Genomic DNA, 18127 nt, shown 5'->3' with positions numbered 1-18127 from the left:
CTGCTTGAATATTGTTGCGCGGTATGGGACCCTTACCAGGTAGGATTGATGGAGGACATCGAAAAAGTGCAAAGAAGGTTCAAATGGTTCAAATGGCTCTGAGCACTATGCGACTTAACTTCTGAGGTCATCAGTCGCCTGTAACTTAGAACTAATTAAACTTAACTAACCTAAGGACATCACACACATCCATGCCCGAGCCAGGATTCGAACTTGCGAGCGTAGCGGTCGCTCGGTTCCAGACTATAGCGTCTAGAACCGCACGGCCACTCCGGCCGGCGTGGAAAGAAGTGCAGCTCGTTTCGTGTTATCGGGCAATAGGGATGAGAATGTCACTGATATGATACGCGAGTTGGGGTGGCAGTCACTGAAACAAAGGCGGTTTTCTTGGCGGCAAGATCTATTTACGAAATTTCAATGGCCAACTTTCTCTTCCGAATGCTTAATTATTTTGTTGACGCCCATCTACGTAGGGAGAAATGATCATCATAATAAAATAAGAGAAACCAGAGCTGGAACGGAAAGATTTAGGTGTTTCTTTGTCCCACGCACCATTCGAGAGTGGAATAGTAGAGAAGTAGTATAAAATGGTTCGATGAACTCTCTGCCAGGCACTTACAGGGTGTTTCAAAAATGACCGGTATATTTGAAACGGCAATAAAAACTAAACGAGCAGCGATAGAAATGCACCGTTTGTTGCAATATGCTTGGGACAACAGTACATTTTCAGGCAGACAAACTTTCGAAATTACAGTAGTTACAATTTTCAACAACAGCTGGCGCTGCGGTCTGGGAAACTCTATAGTACGATATTTTCCACATATCCACCACGCGTAGCAATAATATGGCGTAGTCTCTGAATGAAATTACCCGAAACCTTTGACAACGTCTCTGGCGGAATGGCTTCACATGCAGATGAGATGTACTGCTTCAGCTGTTCAATTGTTTGTGGATTCTGGCGGTACACCTGGTCTTTCAAGTGTCCCCACAGAAAGAAGTCACAGGGGTTCATGTCTGGCGAATAGGGAGGCCAATCCACGCCGCCTCCTGTATGTTTCGGATAGCCCAAAGCAATCACACGATCATCGAAATATTCATTCAGGAAATTAAAGACGTCGGCCGTGCGATGTGGCCGGGCACCATCTTGCATAAACCACGAGGTGTTCGCAGTGTCGTCTAAGGCAGTTTGTACCGCCACAAATTCACGAAGAATGTCCACATAGCGTGATGCAGTAATCGTTTCGGATCTGAAAAATGGGCCAATGATTCCTTTGGAAGAAATGTCGGCCCAGACCAGTACTTTGAGGATGCAGGGACGATGGGACTGCAACATGGGGCTTTTCGGTTCCCCATATGCGCCAGTTCTGTTTATTGACGAAGCCGTCCAGGTAAAAATAAGCTTCGTCAGTAAACCAAATGCTGCCCACGTGCATATCGTCGTCATCAATCCTGTGCACTATATCGTTAGCGAATGTCTCTCGTGCAGCAATGGTAGCGGCGCTGAGGGGTTGCCGCGTTTGAATTTTGTATGGATAGAGGTGTAAACTCTGGCGCATGAGACGATACGTGGACGTTGGCGTCATTTGGACCGCAGCTGCAACACGGCGAACGGAAACCCGAGGCCACTGTCGGATCACCTGCTGCACTAGCTGCGCGTTGCCCTGTGTGGTTGCCGTACGTGGTCGCCCTACCTTTCCAGCACGTTCATCCGTCACGTTCCCAGTCCGTTGAAATTTTTCAAACAGATCCTTTATTGTATCGCTTTTCGGTCCTTTGGTTACATTAAACCTCCGTTGAAAACTTCGTCTTGTTGCAACAACACTGTGTTCTAGGCGGTGGAATTCCAACACCAGAAAAATCCTCTGTTCTAAGGAATAAACCATGTTGTCTACAGCACACTTGCACGTTGTGAACAGCACACGCTTACAGCAGAAAGACGACGTACAGAATGGCGCATCCACAGACTACGTTGTCTTCTATATCTTTCACATCACTTGCAGCGCCATCTGTTGTTGAAAATTGTAACTACTGTAATTTCGAAAGTTTGTCCGCCTGAAAATGTACTGTTGTCCCAAGCATATTGCAACAAACGGTGTATTTCTATCGCTGCTCGTTTAGTTTTTATTGGCGTTTCAAATATACCGGTCATTTTTGAAACACCCTGTAAGTGTGAATTTCGGAGTAACCATGTAGATGTAGATGTTGATATATGGTCAGACTGACCCTGGTGTGCACATGTAGGGTTAAGCGAGTGCTCATAATGTCTTGGCGCTTTAGTGTATATTGTGTGTCTACGTGTCCGTTCGTGCGAAGCACTTTTACTGATTCAACAACGTGGTCTAAAACGAGATACAGGTACCCAGAAGGTGAGAGCTAGAGTAAGATTGTAATATTGTAAGGTCCTTCAGGTTGCAGAGGGTGACGCGTAATCTCCCTGGAGAGGCAAGAGTGCTGACGCAGATGTCGGCGTCCTTCGAGTAGCGAGCAGACGTGAGCTGACGATCAGCGATCCGGGGCAGCCGCCGAGCGCTGCCGGACTCTGTGTAGCCCCTAAAAGCAAAAGTGTGTCGCGGCCGACTCCTAATGCGTCTGGGCACAGCGTTACGCAGGCCACGCACGGCGAGACGCATCTCAGGTGAGTGTTCTCTCCTCTCCCCTTCCCGGTTGGGCGCCGTCGTCCGTGAAGGCTCCGCCGTTGTTCTCGCTGATAGCCCTACTGACTCACCTCTTTGCTGGACTGCACTGCCTGACGGATCGCACCCGAACCTAACGCAAGTGTCGTTGAGGTACATAAAGATACGGCGGTTAAGTCTTTGAACGCTATTCTTTATTTTTCATTTATACGGTTTCGGGCTAGCTGCCCATCTTCAGATCTGTTAGACAAAGTTAAAAATATAATTAGCAAGAGAGATACAGTTAGTGATAGAAATATCTTAGTTTACAAAAAGAAATTTTGGAACGTATTAAATGCCAAAATACCATATATTGCAGTTACAGAGTAACTTGTCAGTACAGAACAATCGGTTCGCTGTCATAACTAAAGTAAATTTTAATCTGTTAAAACCTTATATCGCAGTTTTAGAGAAGCCTGATTGGTAACAGTAAAAAGTGCCCTCTACCTATAACAATTGTCTCTGAAGGAAATAAAAAAATCCTTACTCCATCAAGACGGTTACCTAAACCAAATGGATCGATGTATTGGTCATCAATAATACCGCACCACGCGCAAGTCAAGTGCCTATTGAAAGACATCACACAGCCCAATCACGCTTTGGTTGTATTCGCATGATGTGAGTTATGGTGAAGGAGGATGTGCGACTGACGCCCATGATTTCGAACAGCTGTGAGTAGTATACGGTTAAGGAATGAGCATTTGTTGCACTTTAAGTTTTTTTGTTCAGAACCTTATATCGCAGTTTTAGAGAAGTCTGATTGGTAACAGCAAAAAGTGCCCTCTACCTATAACAATTGTGCATCTGTTATTATTTCACCGTACATATTAATGGCGAATATTCTTTTGAATAAAACACTTTTTTAAAGTAATAACATATGAATAATCTTTTTTTTTTTTTGAGTGGACCATGAAACGAAAAATTTACACTAATTTAAAATCTCTTTATAAAAAAACATAAAATATAATTAAAATGTAGATATTCTTTCGGAAATGTGTGTTTCCTCTTCTTTGTTTTGATTGGTGGTGGAGAGGATTTCCCTACGTCAGAATGTATACAACGCCACGCCGAGTCCTCTTCCGCCGCACCCAATTCACCTCGCCGCCAGTACGCTGAGGGCCGTTCCGCTGCAGCTGGTTCTTACTGGGGTGCACTGTTGCATTCAAGAGTAAGCCTAAAACAGGTGCATAATATCGCTTTGCTCATTAAGTAGTAGGCCTGCGGTTTTTCTTTGATGAGCGTATATTTCAATCTCTTCGAGCACGTTGAGATAGAGACTTCTTGGAGCTTTATGTAGCACCTCCATTTGTTCATTTATATTATTCACTTCATGTTTACTATGTTTTACATGTGCTCCAAATGCTGTCCGATTGCTATGACTGCAATGTTCCCTGTATCGAATTTCAAAATTCCGTCCTGTTTGTCCTATATAACAACTGTCACATTCAGCACATTTGATCTTATATACTCCGGAATTGTTGTATTTCATTTGTTTTCTCGTTGCTGGTTTATGTTTAAGTCTATGTGCCATTTGCCCCTCACTCTGGAATGCCACTGCGATGTTTTTTGGAAAGCATTGAGCAATTCTTTCCGACACACGCCCTTTGTATGTCAGGGTGACAGACTTCTTCTTAACTTTAATTTTCCTAGAATCGTTACTGATACCCGCGGATTTGTTTTTAATCTTGTTAAACATACGTGTAACATCTTGTGTCCTGTATCCATTAGCTGCTGCTACTTGATTAATAATACCTAGTTCTTTCTGCAACTCATCTTCCTTTAGTGGCAATCTCAGGGCTCTGTTGCACATTGCATGAAAGTACGCTTTTATTACTTTAAAAAAGTGTTTTATTAAAAAGATTATTCGCCATTAATATGTATGGTGAAATAATACCAGATGCACAAATGTTATAGGTGGAGGGCACTTTTTACTTTTACCAATGAGGCTTCTCTAAAACTGCGATATAAGGTTTTAACAGATTAAAATTGATTTTAGTTATGACAGCGAACCGATTGTTCTCTAACAGATTTGAAGATGGGCAGCTAGCCCGTAACCGGTAATTGAAAATAATGAATAGCGATCAAAGACTGAAACGCCATATCTTTATTTAATGAACGATCGCGGAATTCCCTTTAAGACAATCATGTCTAGTTTTGATTCGTTGAGGTACGTTCCCCGACTTCGGACGCAACTATCCCCACCAGGAGACATCTTCCTAATGCTATGTAACACTGCCTCAGGCCTCGGCAACGGCCTAAATATTAACATCTTGAGTGATTGGCGATCCACAGCTCGTAAATATTCGGTAAAAAATATGTTCTAAACACCTTGAACTGCAATTAAAACGTTTCTTTTCTGGAGGTGGTGTCCCAAGGCTCGTAAATATCTGAAAAATGCCGTGCTACTGCCCTGAGATGCTAATAAAATTCGTCACTTACGCTATTAGCTCTGGTCCACTGGCTATCATCGGGTTCATAAAAATATTCACAGCATCGTGTTAGGGGAAATATAAAATCATTAACTTCAGGTGATAGAATCATGAATTAGACACTGTCATTATGCTATTTTGTCTAAAACTGACATGGTGAGACCGTGGCTGTGTACAATTAATGTAGGTTAATTCTTACAAAGAAGTAAACAGCAACCAGCCACTATCAACACTGCTATTTATTTAGCGCCGTTACCGGTTTCGAACTGGCAAGTTCATCACCAGACGGCTGTTCACATGATTTTCAGGATAGACTTTACATTATCATCCGTTTTCGATTTTTATTCTTCCACTATGGCGAAGTATTTTTGGTGTGTTATTGCCCTACGATAGAAAACAGTGTTAGAAGCGCCCTTTGTGAAAGTAACTAACCTCCAAACGATGATGTCTCTTAGAGAGAACATCTCCGACACTGTTCCATTTGTAAATCTGCAATCTTTGTGATAACTTCACATGTAGCAAATTCTTTTTCGTGTGTGTGTGCGTGGTGCTTTGCACAATGTGGTGATGTACAAATTACATAAGTGCTGGATATATTTTGCAGTATTCGAAAAACAGAATCCTGCAACTTCGCAACAAAATCGCGCGGAATTTTCGACCACCATAACCACTTAACCTCAAATATTTATTTACGCTGTATTTCATCGTTTGGAGGTTAGTTGTTTTCACATAGGGCGCTTCTAACACAGTTTTCTACCGTAGGGCAACAACACACCAAAAATATTTCGCCACAGTGGAAGAATAAAATTCGAAAACGGATGATAATGTAAAGTGTATCTTGAAAATCATGTGAACAGCCGTCTGATGATGCCAGTTCGAAACCGGTAACGCCGCTATTTACCTAAATAAATAGCAGTATTAATAGTGGCTGGTTGCTGTTTTCCTCTTTATAAGAATTAACCACACTGTCATTATACTGTAATATAAATTACGTCGCCAGTTAATAAAAACTGTACTAGGTAGTGCATTCGTTCATGTTATAACTGCAGCTGACGTTAACAATATAGTTTATTTACCATACGATAACAGCACGTAATTCATGGTTATATCATCTGACATTAATCATTTTATATTTCACCTAGTATGGTGATGTGAATAGCTTTGTGAACCCAGTGATAGTCAGTCGACCGAAACAGGTTATGTAAATAAAGTATTTTATCAGCGGCCTAAGGTGGAAACACGACTATTTTCAAAAATTGTATTTACATCGATATCTACGACATGACAACTGTATACGTAACAGCAGTAATGTTGTCTACTTACATTATGTATCCCTATCACATGCATGTAAATAATTTTTGATGTTCAACTTGAAGTCCATCTAGGAGACAAAAAGACATGTGGATACCTAGTATCCAATTACATTCATCTCTACATTAATATGTTACATTACGATATATATCCTACCTCACAATACACAGATTGTCTGTAAGTTATTACGGTCATTTCTTAGGCCAACTAACTCAATGTATTGTTTGTGATAACAGAAATTTGTGTCTGTTATGCATATATTATAGAATTACATACTTTTGTCTATTCTGTTCTTACATACTAATAGTTCAAACATTTATAAATGCATATCAAGCATGCATATAAATATGATCTAAGAAATAACAAAACACATGTAATGTAGAAACTTTGGCGTATCTGTCAGCTATATGTATACGTTATGACAGTTATCTCAAATATATCCAAGAAAAGTCACTGCCTAAGAACTGACAGCAATAACAAACACAACAACCCGTGTACTGTAAGGTAGGATAGATTCCATAGTTTAACGTAATACTCGTAACAAAGACATGGAATTTTCTCATGTTGACAACTCTGCTTTGTTGGCCAGAAACTTTTTAACACCAAGTTCACACAACTGGTTTCGACAGATTTAACATTCTCTTCTGGCCTTCAAAAAAGTTTTGTTACTAAAGGTGCGTCGTCCAAGGTGCGACGGCGGATGCAGCAGCGGCAGACGCGCCGTGACGAAACGGGCTGCTAGCCCGCTCAGACACAGGGCAGCGCGGCAGAGTATCGTCCGCTGTCGCCGCTGTTTCCAAAGTCGTGGCGTAGGCGCAGTTGCGACACCAGAGATAACGGGATGGAGAGAAGCTCTGTCGAACTGAATCTGACTTTCAACTACTTAGATATTTTGCTACAAGAAGAAAATGAAACGGTATCGTTATTATGTCACCTCGAATCGATAAACAAGAAGACAGTGAAGGTTGTTGTTGTTGACCTTCTGTCCAGAGACTGGTTTGATGCAGTTCTCCATGCTACTCTATCCTGTGCAAGCTTCTTCATCTCAAAGTATCTACTTCAACCTACATCCTTCTGGATCCGCTTAGTGTATTCATCTCTTGGTCTCCCTCTAAGATTTTTACCCTCCACGCTGCCCTCCAGTACTAAATTGGTGATCCCTTGATGCCTCAGAACATGCCCTACCAACCGATCCCTTCTTCTAGTCAAGTTGTGACACAAACTTCTCTTCTCCCCAATTCTATTCAACACCTCATCATTAGTTGTGTGGTCTACCCACCTAATTTTCAGCATTCTTCTGTAGCACCACATTTCGAAAGTTTCTATTCTCTTCTTGTCTAAACTATTTATCGTCCATGTTTCACTTCTGTAGACGGCTAAACTCCACACAAATACTTTCAGAAACAACTTCCTGACATTTAAATCTATACTCGATGTTAACAAATTTCTCTTCTTCAGAAACGCTTTCCTTGCCATTGCCAGTCTACATTTTATATCCTCTCTACTCCGACCATCATCAGTTATTTTGCTCCCCAAATATCAAACCGCTTATACTACTTTAAGTGTCTCATTTCCTAATCTAATTCCCTCAGTATCACCTGTTTTAATTCGACTACATTCCATCTGGCCGCTGTGGCCAAGCGGTTCTAGGCGCTTCAGTCCGGAACCGCGCTGCTGCTATGGTCGCAGATTCGAGTCATGCCTCGGGCATGGATGTGTGTGATGTCCTTAGGTTAGTTAGATTAAGTAGTTCTAAGTCTAGGGGACTGATGACCTCAGATGTAACGTCCCATAGTGCTTAGAGCCATTTGAACCATTTCGAGTACATTCCAATATCCTCGTTTTGCTTTTGTTGATGTTCATCTTATATCCTTCTTTCAAGACACTGACCATTCCGTTCAAATGCTCTTCCAGGTCCTTTGCTGTCTCTGACAGAATTTCTGCTATTGTGAATACAGTGCAAATCAAATGGCTCTGAGCACTTGGGACTTAACATCTGAAGACATCAGTCCCCTTGAACTTAGAACTACTTAAACCTAACTAACCTAAGGACATCACATACACCCATGCCCGAGGCAAGATTCGAACCTGCGACCGTATCGGTCGCGCAGTTTCATACTGAAGCTCCTAGAACCGCTCGGTCACAGCGGCCAGCTTGAATACAGTTTTCATGTTGTTGATACTAATGTACATAGATCTGTTTGTCCTCTGTAGCAGATGCCTCTGATGATGGATTATACACCCAAACGGCAGCTTGCCTAATAAACATTTTAAGTGCAGCTCATAGTGTATTGAAGGTGTCATTATCAAATGGCTTAAATGGAGCAAACGAAGTGGGACCGCAAGTTTCATCAGGTATACCATATCCAACTGAAGCGACTGATTAGGGGTTAGAACCCACAGAGCAACGCAACTCTAAAGATATGGATTGCGTTATTTCACTCGCTGTGCCAAATAGCCCCAGAAACATTCCAAGGGATTAAGGCCGGCGATTTAACGAGCGTCTCAAGGTGCCATGGAAGCCTAAATGATAGTCAAATCGGGAAGCGCGTGCGCGCAGCAGTGTGGAAACTGCTGATGCACTTTAGAAGACGGGACATCCACAGCATAATTATAGTGAAAACTTTGAAGAAAGGCAACACTTGGTCACCGAGAACACTGAAATGAACGTAATGGTGGACTTCCCCAGTAATATGAATATGCTGATTCAAGTCATGATGAATCAGTCCCAACACACACGCTCCACACACACAGTGGATTCAACGTTTCACTGACCGCCAATGCACTCCACCCCCTGCAGCTCTATGACGCCTCGTTCTGTTCAGTTTGACTCCAAAAGTCCTTTGACCCCTTCGCATTGTTCACTGGGAAACTGGTTGAGACGGACAAGAATTTTGTTATTATTGCCCAATGGTCTTCTTATTATGTGTGACAACTTTGCAGTTTGTGATTGGCGGGACAGGGTGTCAGCATGCATGCACCTTTCCAAAACGCCGCGCATAAAGGGATTTTCCGGTGCTCACACCTCGACTTTTATAGCTGATAAAAAGGTAGCCTGGAGTGTTTTGGGTAGCCCTTGGTGTAGCGGAAATATGTATACCCAACATAAAGATCGTCTTTGTGTCACTATCCTGCAGTACAAGGCCCAAGTACGAATGTTACACACTTCCTCCGGCTTACGCAAATAGAGCAAACTGGCTGGCTCTTTTTACATTTGATGTTGTCTACAGTGGGCTTCATGGGACTTATGGAGGCGCCAATAGTTCACGAAGGCTCCTCGGAAAAGCCGCAAACGAGTTTTTAGCTAAATTTTCGCAGTCACCAGCGGACCAAAACCCAGCCGAGGGTTCCAAAATTGCTTTTCACAACAAACGGCTGAAATTTCTGCAATATTCCTAAGTTCGGGATCTCAAATAACCTTGAAAATTTTCTTGATATTTTTATCAATTCCGAAAATACAGAGGTTAAACGTTACGTTACCTCTACACGTAAAGTCCGGTAAATAATAAACAAGCGCAGCAAATTGCTCAAATTTGCCAAGAGAAACCATATCCCTGTTTTCACAAATCTTTACCCATTATCGAAATGTACCCCCAAAGCTTCTTTTTCGGGTACCAAAACCCAGCCGCGGATTCTGAGACCGCTATGCATCGTAAATGGCTGCAGTTTTTACCAACTGTTCCTAACTTCCTGGTCTCGAACAACCTTGAACACTTTCTTCATGTCTTTATCCGTTTTCGAGATACTCAGGTTCAATGTTACCCTACTTGTACATGGAAAATACGCACGCAAAATCCTGTGTGACACGAAAACGTAGTTTATAAAGAATCACAACACGGAGAAATATGCTGTGAAGTGTCTCCTTTATCATCTGGAAACGCCATTTTGTAATACTGAAGCACATGCAAAATTTTTTGCACATAAAAATCTGATCTGATGTGGAAAATTAGTTTCATGTTATTTGAGTTTCATAAGTAAACTTCTTAAAATTTATTGACCAATACATTTCTTATCATATGAGTTACATGCCATGCCGCGGAAGGGAGAAGAAGGTAACTACACTCCTGGAAATTGAAATAAGAACACTGTGAATTCATTGTCCCAGGAAGGGGAAACTTTATTGACGCATTCCTGGGGTCAGATACATCACATGATCACACTGACAGAACCACAGGCACATAGACACAGGCAACAGAGCATGCACAATGTCGGCAATAGTACAGTGTATATCCACCTTTCGCAGCAATGCAGGCTGCTATTCTCCCATGGAGACGATCGTAGAGATGCTGGATGTAGTCCTGTGGAACGGCTTGCCATGCCATTTCCACCTGGCGCCTCAGTTGGACCAGCGTTCGTGCTGGACGTGCAGACCGCGTGAGACGACGCTTCATCCAGTCCCAAACATGCCCAATGGGGGACAGATCCGGAGATCTTGCTGGCCAGGGTAGTTGACTTACACCTTCTAGAGCACGTTGGGTGGCACGGGATACATGCGGACGTGCATTGTCCTGTTGGAACAGCAAGTTCCCTTGCCGGTCTAGGAATGGTAGAACGATGGGTTCGATGACGGTTTGGATGTACCGTGCACTATTCAGTGTCCCCTCGACGATCACCAGTGGTGTACGGCCAGTGTAGGAGATCGCTCCCCACACCATGATGCCGGGTGTTGGCCCTGTGTGCCTTGGTCGTATGCAGTCCTGATTGTGGCGCTCACCTGCACGGCGCCAAACACGCATACGACCATCATTGGCACCAAGGCAGAAGCGACTCTCATCGCTGAAGACGACACGTCTCCATTCGTCCCTCCATTCACGCCTGTCGCGACACCACTGGAGGCGGGCTGCACGATGTTGGGGCGTGAGCGGAAGACGGCCTAACGGTGTGCGGGACCGTAGCTCAGCTTCATGGAGACGGTTGCGAATGGTCCTCGCCGATACCCCAGGAGCAACAGCGTCCCTAATTTGCTGGGAAGTGGCGGTGCGGTCCCCTACGGCACTGCGTAGGATCCTACGGTCTTGGCGTGCATCCGTGCGTCGCTGCGGTCCGGTCCCAGGTCGACGGGCACGTGCACCTTCCGCCGACCACTGGCGACAACATCGATGTACTGTGGAGACCTCACGCCCCACGTGTTGAGCAATTCGGCGGTACGTCCACCCGGCCTCCCGCATGCCCACTATACGCCCTCGCTCAAAGTCCGTCAACTGCACATACGGTTCACGTCCACGCTGTCGCGGCATGCTACCAGTGTCAAAGACTGCGATGGAGCTCCGTATGCCACGGCAAACTGGCTGACACTGACGGCGGCGGTGCACAAATGCTGCGCAGCTAGCGCCATTCGACGGCCAACACCGCGGTTCCTGGTGTGTCCGCTGTGCCGTGCGTGTGATCATTGCTTGTACAGCCCTCTCGCAGTGTCCGGAGCAAGTATGGTGGGTCTGACACACCGGTGTCAATGTGTTCTTTTTTCCATTTCCAGGAGTGTAGAAGAAAAATGTTCCTATCATAGCACAAAAAATGTGAATATGTTCCTGTTCATTTAAGAGATTCTTTCTGAAAAATGGGGCACCAGCTTTCTCAGAACCTTTAAAAATTTTCCCAAAATTTTTGACATGTGAATGTATTTGTGTTTCTTCCAGCGATTTAGTAGTAAATGTGAGTGAGTTAGTCAGGGGAACTTGTGGGAGTTTGAGGTGAGTTGCTTGTTAAAAACAGTACGAATATTTTATCATGCCAAAACTTTTGGAAGAATTTTTGAAGGCGCTCAGGAAGGTAGAATGAGGCAGCCGATACCTCACTTTTCATATCTAGAATCTTTTAAAATATTCAAAAACATATGCGCATTTTTTGTGCTCTGATAGAAACAGTTTTCAGCAGGTTTTAATACGGGTATTATGTTGTCTGAATAAATTTGCAAGTGCGTATGACATCTTACCGAAAACTGAAGGCCAACAAATTTGCATACTTCTTTTACAATAATCAGTATGGAGGGTGAATTTACTCGACTAGTGTATTTATTATGGAAAAATTGTGTTCACTATTTTGGGCTTCATATTTAACAATATCTATTTTTTCACGAATCTGTTTGACTGATGCAATGTAGATAATACGGTGTACAGTTCTGAAGAATGTTGTTTTGGTTGGCATGATGTCTCATTCATGGTGACATCAGAAGTGGTAGATTTTCTTTTTGTTTGGAAAGTGCTTATTGTTGCTAATGGAGACAGAGCGCTCAAGGAAGTTAATCCTTTTTGTTGTGTGACTCGCACTGTCAATTTAATCCCTCGGTTTGGAGAGGCTACCTGCAGAGAGGGATAACCACCGCTCCGTTTTTTCTACATAAGACCGGACAGGAAAGTGAGAGGTGAGTTGTCGATTTCGCTTGGTGCAATAAATACCTCACTCCGAACCCAGCTATTAATGAGAACCCCTTCTGCGTACAGTTCACCTGAGAGTCATAAATAAATACGTAAGACTCTCTGTTTACTGTCACCCACACCGACGCTGCTGTGTCACGAAATGTCAGATCAAGAAGGAGATTAAACAAAAAAAGTAAAAACGACCTTTTCTTAATTTACCGTCGACAGTGAAGACTTCATTTCACTTCTTGTGTGATAGGTGCAGACCATAGCTTTGATTACTCTTGAATTTTGCTTCGAATAGCCGTTGGCGCTATTAAATGTTAATAGAAATACCGGTGTGTCAAATTTTGTTATTAAACCAGATCTAAGGCATCTGTTGATACGAAATTTAAATAAGCAAATGAATCACTATACTGATATAGAGTCTTCACTCTATAGTGCATTTATTCGAATATCAACGGGTACTCTCCATCTATTCTTAAAATTATTTATTTGGAATGTCGACGATGTAAATTTGATCCTTTAACTATTTTAACTGGTACACTACGAAAATTTCATGCTTCAGCGTATGTCTAAATTTAAAAAAATATCGTGCAATGTATACTTGTCATCACAAGGTCCACCTCCACTAGCCGTGCATTTAATGTTCTTGGTATCCTTTCAAAAAATAACAAAATACTTCAAATACTCGCTGTTTGACAGCAACTGACGCTGCTGCTGCATATTCAAAGTCAGGTCGCTTGCTATCAAACAGCGAGTGTGTGCAGTAGTTTGTTGTTACTTGCGTAAAGAATACCAAGAACGTTGTACACACATCCATTGGAGATAGACCGCGCGTTGACATGTACGAGTATACATTTCTCACGTTTATAAATTTGGGACTTGGGCTAAAGCACGAAATTTTCCCAATGTTCACTGGAAAATAGCTGAAACTCGAAACTGCTATCATGGACTTTACAAACAAATAAATTTACCTCGAAGGTGACATGGAAGTGTATCATAAACTTTAATACGATTTTGACTCTCACCTGGGAAAAATTGATAAACAAGGTAGTCGCAAAAGATACAAAAAATACAGGGTTATTACAAATGATTGAAGCGATTTCACAGCTCTACAATAACTTCATTATTTGAGATATTTTCACAATGCTTTGCACACACATACAAAAACTCAAAAAGTTTTTTTAGGCATTCACAAATGTTCGATATGTGCCCCTTTAGTGATTCGGCAGACATCAAGCCGATAATCAAGTTCCTCCCACACTCGGCGCAGCATGTCCCCATCAATGAGTTCGAAAGCATCGTTGATGCTAGCTGGCACGTTTCTTGGTAGAGGAGGTTTAAACACTGAATCTTTCACATAACCCCACAGAAAGAAATCGCATGGGGTTAAGTCGGGAGAGCGTGGAGGCCATGACATGAATTGCTGATCATGATCTCCACCACGACCATCGGTTTTCCAATCTCCTGTTTAAGAAATACCGAACATCATGATGGAAGTGCGGTGGAACACCATCCTGTTGAAAGATGAAGTCGGCGCTGTCAGTCTCCAGTTGCGGCATGAGCCAATATTCCGCGGGCTACGCGTTAAACTTGCCCACACGCGTTCAACCGTTTCTTCGCTCACTGCAGGCCGACCCGTTGATTTCCCCTTACAGAGGCATCCAGAAGCTTTAAACTGCGCATACCATCGCCGAATGGAGTTAGCAGTTGGTGGATCTTTGTTGAACTTCGTCCTGAAGTGTCGATGCACTGTTATGACTGACTGATGTGAGTGCATTTCAAGCACGACATACGCTTTCTCGGCTCCTGTCGCCATTTTGTCTCACTGCGCTCTCGAGCGCTCTGACTGCAGAAACCTGAAGTGCGCCTTCAGCCGAACAAAACTTCGTGAGTTTTCCTACGTATCTGTAGTGTGTCGTGACCATATGTCAATGAATGGAGCTACAGTGAATTTATGAAATCGCTTCAATCATTTGTAATAGCCCTGTACAATATCCATATACCCGGCAGTAAAATGCAGCCAAACTAGTCCGATAGCCGGAAAGTATGCAGATTAGACCACGGGTGTCCGTGGGCCGTGTGCGACAGGATTGGTTTCAAGTGCGGCACGCGCAATAAAATCGCAAAGTTACTTCTGATTGATTGTCATTTGAAGCTGTCTGTCTCATTACCGTATTTTGGTTTTCTAGTCTTTCTCGGATTAACATTAGTAAATAATTCTTGTCCGTTATGAAAGTATTAGAACACTACAACTGTTGAAACTGAAGGTAATTTGTAATGAATCAGCTGCAACGTATATATAATATATACCCAACGGCGTTGCAGATTGTGGAACAGAGGTTTTTGAAACAGCTATTGTAAACACCGTACATAGAAAACGATGTTCACGATGTGTAAAAAAAATATGAACATGTGAAGTTGGGATGAACATAAAATGAATCTCTCTAAAAATCGCTAATCTTGAGGCACAGTTTACTGATGTATTCGTATCAGTTCACAATCCCAAAAGCGTTAACGTCACGGACGCTGTAGTTATGACTTTATCCGCTAGGAGCGCCGCAGTCGCGTCACGTGCCCCAACCTTACTTTTCTTATCCTCTCGGTCCCTAAGCAACGTATATACAAGGGCAGTGGTAGATAGAAAAATTTTGCGCCCCTGGGCACAGTATATTATATGCCTCCCGAAAAAAACATGTTTTAAATAATAACTATTACCCGATCACTTCACAATTGCCGTTTTGGGTGGGAGCGCTGTGAGCGGTTTCCGTACTCTGCTATTCGTTGTTCTGAAGTACGCGTCAGCGGTCTAGTCGTGCATAGGCACGGTAAGATATCTCATTTCAAGAAGAGATGTTCTCTTGATGTCTGCATAGTGTCTTCACCAACGTCTAACAATGAAAACGTTACACAAAGGAAAGTTGTGCAGTCATTTTCATCAGTTCCACAACCTCGATGGAACTTTCAACCTGTTGACCGGGACTACCTTTAGAAGGGAGCTGATGAAACCGTCCAGAGGACCTCTCCATCTAAGCCTATCAAGAGAGATTTGTGCCTGCTCTCAAATTCAATGTCAGACTTTCATACCACGTGGATTTCTACGTCTGTACACGCCTGGATAGACGCTAGAATGTGACGCATTCTGCACTGAACATCAGCAGTCACACAGTAACACAGCAACTGAAGATCTATTGAAGGCTCTCAATCAAAACAGAAGAGATAAAGGGCCACAGCTGGACTGAATTTAGGCGTACCAGTCATAAAGCCTGGAACCTTATAAGGAAACTCTGTACAAATCCACACGTGCAAAGAAGAAATGCATACGTAAATGCTAATGTAGTTGCTGCCATACTAATAAAAGCTTAAAAAACTAAACTGGATAAGATATACACATAAACTGTGAAAAGAGAAGTATATACAGAGATATCATCCACAGTATGCACGTAACTTCGACATACACGAACTCTCCTTAGCCCTGGGCTCTCTGAAAGGATCTAATCGTATAGCTACTAGATTAGATGGGTGTGTTTGAAGTTCCTTAAAACTATAGGCCTTTGGATGTAACAATGACTCCAAGAATTCTTCACAGAAAAATTGCGAAATGGAAAACTACCGAAGCTGTTTAAGATATGTAAAGTATCGCAGTTCTTAAACCTGGTAAGGAAGGAACTAACCTGGCTAACTATATGCCTATTTGTTTACTCAGCATAACATATAATTTACTGTAAAGGTGGCCCGCCCGGTTAGCCGAGCCGTCTAAGGCACGGCTTTCTGGAGTGGGAAGGACCGCCTGGTCTCCGGCACGAATCCGCCCGGCGGACTCGTGTCGAGGTCCGGTGAGCCGGACAGTCTGTGGGTGGTTTTTAGGCGGTTTTCCATCTGCCTCGGGGAATGCGGGCTGGTTCCCCTTATTCCGCCTCAGCTGCACTATGTTGGCGATAGCTGCGCAAACAAGTTCTCCACGTACGCGTACACCACAAGTACTCTACCACGCAAACATAGGGGTTACACTCGTCTGGTGTGAGACGTTCCCAGGAGGGTCCACCGGGGGCCGAACCACACAATAACCCTGGGTTCGGTGTGGGGCGGCGGAGGGGTGAAGTGGACTGCGGTAGTCGTCGTGGCGTTGCGGACCACCGCGGCTGCGGCGGGGACGGAGCCTCTCCGTCGTTTCTAGGCCCCCGGTTAAAATACAATACAATACAATACAATACAATAGAATACTGTAAAGGTTAATTATCAACCGCATCCAAGAAATTATCGATAAAATAATGCCAGTAGAGTAGGTTGGCTTTAAAAACATCGAAGTTACTGTAAAAACTGCTAACCCTCACGTTGGTTGAATATGGATTTCAGCGAAGTCTCAAACTGGCTGCAGCTTTATCACTTCATTGTCACTACACAGAGGTTGGGCAAAAATGTGGGAACACCGCGAGAAATTCATGTTTGAACATAAATGCCGATGCTAGCCCAGCCTGCAGTTTGCGTTGTTGTATCTGAGCACGAACTGCACCTGTGGTAAATCCTCAATACGTTGTAACTGTCAGTTTTAGTCAGAATAGTGTTCTGTGAACAAAAGTGGTTCAAATGGCTCTGAGCACTATGGGACTTAACTTCTGAGGTCATCAGTCCCCTAGAACTTAGAACTACTTAAACCTATCTAACCTATGGACATCACACACATCCATGCCCGAGGCAGGATTTGAACCTGCGACCGTAGCGTTCGCGCGGTTCCAGACTGTAGCGCCTAGAACCGCTCGGCCACAGCGGCCGGCTTACTGTGAACATATAAGTGCATTAAGTTGGAGTGCAGTGACTTCGAATGTAGCAAAATTGCTGATGCTCGCTTGGTAGGCAGTTCTGTAATCAAGGGAGGCGAAGTGTTTGGTGTTTCAAAGAGGTGATATATAGAAGACTTATACCGCATATAGGGAAAGCGGAAAAACATCATCCGCTAAGCCACAACGCGGACGAAATTGGCTTTTGAGTGATCGTGAGAGACGGTCTTTGATGAGGACGACAGCTGCAAAAAGTCACGGCAGAACTGAATGTCGCACACGTGAACCGTGTCAGCAGCAAAACACCACGAAGGGAGCCTCGTAACCAGGGCGACCTGGAATTCATAAACCTCTCATTAGTGACGCAGGTGCCCATAACGGGAAAACATAGTGCCTGTGATATAAAACCTGGACAATAGAAGAAAGTCGTGTGGTCAGATGAGTCTTGTTTCCAACTTCTGGCCGCGTTTACGCCCAACAATGAAACATGGAGGAGGTTCGGTAATGATTTGGCCAACTATATCGTAGTACTGCGTGGGCCCCATGGTTACTCTTCAAGGTCGCATTACAGCCAAAAA

The sequence above is a fragment of the Schistocerca cancellata genome, chromosome 7 (assembly GCF_023864275.1).
Source record: "Schistocerca cancellata isolate TAMUIC-IGC-003103 chromosome 7, iqSchCanc2.1, whole genome shotgun sequence".
NCBI lineage: Eukaryota > Metazoa > Arthropoda > Insecta > Orthoptera > Acrididae > Schistocerca > Schistocerca cancellata.
This window is presented reverse-complemented; position numbering follows the sequence as displayed.